We start from the raw sequence: 5,930 nt of genomic DNA, 5'->3' as shown, positions 1-5,930 counted from the left end.
ACACGATAAAAAGCACAAAGGCAACATTCAAGAACACACACACACACACACACACACATGTACAAACCGATAGAAACGAGAACATAATGAATTCACACATACAGGTATGTGCCAAAAAATTAGAATATCGAGGAAAAGTCCATTTATTTCAATAATTTGTTTCAAAAAGTGAAACTTGTATGTTATATTAGTTCACTACACACAAAGTGAAATATTTCAAGCCTTTATTTGTTTCAGTTTTGATGATTATGGATTAAAGACAAAAAAAAACCCAAATCCCAATTATTGTTTGCACCTGGTTTTTACTTCTATTTAGGCAACGACCTCCCACCAGGACGCTGCCAGATTGTTCTAGACCCCAGCTCTGACTCTCCAGCAATTATACCTTGCCTGACTGTTTCTGACCTATGATTACCGTTTTTTGACCACCGTGTTTTGTCTATGCCCTCCCAGATTCTGTTCGCCTGCAGTGTACCGACCTTCTGATTTTGTCCCCCTTGACCTCGAGTTTGGATCCCCTGGCTATACCTGTTTACCAGCGCCGACCCTGGACTGTCTTATCAACCTGATTGATATCCTGGACTTTGTGTTAGTTGTTTTGTTTACTACTAGTAAAGAACTTGTCGCTACCTCGGTTCGTCTGGTTATTTAATTGAGTTCACCACAACCTCTGTTTGGCATCTGTACACGCCAAACCTGACACCTTCTCATTTTTAATGTTTTAATAGTTGACATTCTGCCTGTGTAGCTGTGTTTTTAAAAAATTCCAATGGCAAAAACCTATACTTATTTGTAAATCCTTGAAGGTTAGCCCTGGTATTTCAGTGTAGTTTAATAAGGAAGCCTATGGCTTCGTAGGATATAGCCTTGAATTATAGCATTTACAGTGGCGAGAAAAAGTAAGTGAACCTTTTGAAATTTCATGGTTTTCTGCATTAATTTGTCATAAAATGTGATCTGATCTTCATCTAAGTCAAACGTACCGATGAATATAATGTGCCTAAAATAACACAAAAAATCTGATCATTCATGTCTTTATTGAAGACACTCATTCATCATTCAAAATGGTAGTGGAAAAAGTAAGTGAACCCTTGGAATTAATAACTGGTTGACCCCTTCCTTGGCAGCAATAACCTTAACCAGGCGCTTCCTGTAGCTGTGGATCAGACCTGCACATCGTTCAGGAGGAATTTCAGCCTATTATTCCTGCAGAACTGCTTTAGCTCTGTCTTATACTTTAGACGTCTCCCGTGTATGGCTCTCTTCAAGTCATTCCATAGCATCTCTATTGGGTTGAGATCTGGACTCTGACTAGTCATTCTGTTGTGGACTTGCTCCGGTGTTTTGGGTCATTGTCCTGTTGCATCACTCAACTTCTGCAGAGTTTCAGTTGATGTATGGACATCCTTACATTATCCTGAAGCATTTTTTGATACACTTGGGAATTCATCTTCCCTTCCATGATTGCAAGCTGGGCAGGCCCTGATACAGCGAAGCAGGCCCAAATCACGAGGTTTCCTCCACCATACTTTAATGTTGGGATGATGTTTTTATGATGATATGCAGTGCCCTTTTTACACCAGATGTAGTACCTGCATGTTCTTTCCAAATAGTTCAATCTTAGTTTCATCAGTCCACAAAACATACCACTGTGGAGTGTCAATGTGCTCTTCCACAAACTTCAGGTGTGCAGCAATGTTCTTTTTAGTAAGCAGCAGCTTCCGTTGTGGTGTCCTACCATAGACACCCTGCTTGTTCAGTGTTTTATTTACTGTAGAGTCATGAACATAGATGAACAAAGTGTCTTCATCTGTATATCGTTTGCCTAACTGTAGACTGGTGAATTTTTAGTCTTTAAAATCACTTTGTAACCTTTCCAGATTTATGTAACTCAACAATTCTTGATCGTAGATCTTCTGAAAGCTCTTTTTGGCCAGGCATAGCTCACATAAACATATTCTTCTAGTGCAGCACAAACTCCAAATGTTTGAGTAGTTTTTATCTGTCAAAGTAGCTCTAGTCCACACCCCCAAACTAATATTCTTAACAAGACTCCAGGTATGCTAACACCTGACTCCAATTAGCTTTTTTGAGGTCATTAACTCAAGGGTTCACATACTAGTGGAAAAACACTAGCACTATGAGGTTTTTTATGGTTCTTCTCAATAAAGACATGAAAGAGCAGAACTCTTTTGATCTTGTGGAATCACGTTTTACAATGCATTTTATATTCTTGGGCTGCTCCGCCCTGGACAGAGGTACAACATTCAACAGCTTTTGATCCTATTGTCCATGTTAGGTAATTTCTTAGTTAGATAGATATTGATTAGAGATCTGTTGTATTAGAAGATGTTAGTGTAGCCAGGATGTCTTGCTCAGGCTGTTAAATGCAAGGTTAGTTAAAGCAGAGAAAGGCTGCAGTCAAGGACAAATGTTATGACGGTAAAAGTGACCATAATATTTGTCTTAATGTGTAATGTTATGTCAAATTGTTTTAGATACACACCACGAAAACAACAGCCACACACATTATTTTCTTGTTGTTTCTATGTTTGGTCTACTGCTCTGCTCAGCTGCCAAGCTGGCATATTGGGTGACGTCACGGTTTGACGCCCTGCGTGGTATGGGCTAGCCCAGAAATGATTAATATTGTATAGCAATTCTTGGTTCGGGGTCTTTCCTGTTTCCGGGCTGCTTGGGCAGCCTGGGGGTTGGAAGATCTTTGGACCCGTAATGTTAATTCTTGCCTGTGACTCTTTGAATAAACCAGCACGGTTATATTTTTTATATACTCAAGTGGTCTGAGTCGTCCCTCTGAGTTCCTGGTTTGAAAAAACCGGACGAGGCTTTATAATAGAATTGAGCCTTTAACACTAAACCCCCAGTTGCTCCCGGTGATGTCACCGGTGTGTGAGTGCTTGTGAGTGCGAATGGGTGAATGGCCGAATAATGTGTGAAAGCGCTTTGAGTGTGCTGTAAAAGCATAGAAAGGCGCTATACAAGTATAAGACTATGTACCATTTGTGCCTATTATTTTAGGCACATTAAAAACATTTGTTAATACTCTTGACTTAGATGAAGATCACATCACATTTTATGACAAATTAATGCAGAAAACCATAAAATTCCAAAAGGTTCACATACTTTTTCATGCAACTGTATAATTCATAATGACCTACTGCATGGTCAACATGTATTTTCTAATGTATTAATCTATAGATGAGATACATTGTGTCAAGGAAGTATGCAATAGAGAGGGATGTCATGTATTATTGAGGATCTTTGGGAGTAGATGTCAGCTAGGGGGAGGAGAGCTTCGTTACTGTTCGTGTGTTATTTTAATAAAAAACCAAGTAATAAAAAAGATGGAGAGTACTTCATTACTTGACATGGCATCAGCAGTGGGATCGCAAGATGCGACGCCCAAATGACAGTAAAAAAATAAATAAATAAAAAGAGAAGAAGAATAGGAGAAAAAATGCCAAGTTTCAAGCCACCACAAAACTTCCGCTTCGACAAGCCAGGAGAATGGCCAACATGGCGGCAGAGATTCCTGCATTACCGCACAGCAATTGAGCTGAAGGAAGAGGATGGAGAAATCCAAGTAAGCACGTTAGTCTATGCAATGGGAAGCGAGGCGGAAAATGTAATGAAGTCGTTTACATTCCCCTTGGCTGACTCTGAGAAGGACTTTGACCATGTTTTGAAACAGTTTGACAATTATTTTATTCCCCGAAAGAATGTCATACATGAGAGGGCCCAGTTTCATCAGCGTATACAGAAACCCGATGAAAAGGTCAAGAACTTCATCCGGGCATTTTATGAACTGGCTGAAATGTGTGAGTTCGGAGAGAAGAAAAGCGAGCACATCAGGGACAGACTCGTTGTGGGCATACGGGATAAAGAATTGTCAAAAAGACTACATCTTTCTAAAGAACTGACATTAGACACAGCAGTCCACATGATCAGGCAAGCCGAGGAGGTCGAGCTGCAAATTAACCAGCAGGGGGAGTCTTCGTGCTGTGTTCAGGAGGTGCGGCACCACAAATGGCAGCCAGGAAGAGCGTCGCAGAGACCACATAAACCAGAAAGGTATGAGAGGAGAGAAAAGGAGGCAAAACACAGTCCGCACCATCAAGCCGAAAAGAGTGATACGAGATGCTCAAGATAAGGTCAACATGCCCCGCACAAGATTCTGTATGCAGGAGATGCCATAAAAAGGGACATTGAGAACAAAGGTGCCACTCAAAAAGTATAAACGAAGTCAGAGAGAAACCCCAAGAGGATGACACATTCTACCTGGGGTCTATAGATTCTGAGAGTGACCCATATAACTGGACAGTGACACTAGAAATAGGCCGAAAGCCCACCCTGTTTAAAATAGATACAGGGGCGGACGCCACAGTAATAGGCCATGACACTTACAGGGCGCTGACGCAAAAACAATACTTAAAGAAAGCGGAAGTCCCTCATTAGCCCAGCGGGACACCTACATTGTATGGGTTTTTTCACAACGACCTTTAACTACAAAAAAAAACGGCAGGTAGAGGAGGTGTATGTAGTCAGAGGTCCCACAGTTAACAACCTACTCAGCAGAAAAGCAGCAATAGCCTTAGGGTTAGTGAGAAGAGTGTAGTGGAGCAGGTCAGCGGAGCATTTGGGAAACATGGCACACTGAAGACTGAACCCGTCAAAATCCACCTCAAAGAGAACGTGGAACCATACGCACTGACCACAGTTCGAAGGGTGCCACTGGCCCCCCTACCCAAAGTTAAGGAAGAACTGACTAGGATGGAGGCTTTAGGTGTGATTGAAAAAGTAACCCAGTCTACAGACTGGTGCAGCCCAATGGTGCCTGTGGTTAACTCAAAAGGAAAACTGCGTAGATGTGTGGATATGAAAAAGGTGAATGATCAAATAAAAAGAGAACGATACATTCTACCAATGACAGATGAAGTCCTGGCAAAGCTAGCAGGGGCCGAAATCTTCTCATCCCTAGACGCATCCAGCAGTTTCTGACAAATCCCACTGAATAGAGAAAGCAATCTACTGACAACATCAGCAGGTATTGTTTTAAACGTCTGCCATTTGGCATCAGCATTGCACCAGAAATATTCCAGAGAAAAATGCACAAATTGCTGGCAGACTTGGAAGGGGTGGAGGTGTACATGGACGACACAATAGTTCATGGATCCAGCGGGTAAGAACTTGATAAACAGCTGGAACAAGTGCTGGAGAGAACAGCGAGGGCAGGATTGAAGCTGAACAAGGACAAATGTCGCTTGCCAGACCCAGAAAAGGTAAAAGCAGTAGCAGAGCTGCCAGCCCCAACCAACATAAAAGAGCTAAAACGGGCACTGGGCATGATTGACTATGTAGGGAGATATATTCCACAACTGGTGACTGTCGCAGCACCCCTGAACGATCTTCTCAAAGCCAGCACAACATGGGTCTGGGATGAGCCACAAAAGAAAGCATTCCAGGCTCTGAAACGAGCCCTGATGAGTACACCTGTATTGGCCTATTACGACCCAAACAGGCCAACAACAGTATCAGTCGATGCCAGCAGCTATGGCCTTGGAGGAGTGCTCCTTCAGCAGCATGAGGAGGGATGGAAGCCTGTCGCTTATTGCTCCAGAACAATCACAGATGCTGAAACACGTTACGCACAGATAGAAAAAGAATGTTTAGCCGGAGTCTGGGCATGTGAGCATTTTTGTCAGTATCTGTGTGGCATGGATCAATTCAAACTGATAACTGACCACAAATCCTTGGTCCCTCTAATCAACTGCAAAGACTTGGACACAGTGCCACTGAGGTGCCAGAGACTGCTCCTTAGGCTCATGAGGTACAATGTGAAAGCAGAATACGCACCAGGCAAAACACTCGTGGTGGCAGATACACTGTCAAGGGGTCCAACAACTAGCACC

The sequence above is a fragment of the Monopterus albus genome, unplaced genomic scaffold (assembly GCF_001952655.1).
Source record: "Monopterus albus unplaced genomic scaffold, M_albus_1.0 scaffold77.1, whole genome shotgun sequence".
Classification (NCBI taxonomy): domain Eukaryota; kingdom Metazoa; phylum Chordata; class Actinopteri; order Synbranchiformes; family Synbranchidae; genus Monopterus; species Monopterus albus.
The sequence above is the reverse complement of the archived record's forward strand: the minus strand, read 5'-3'. Positions refer to the sequence as shown.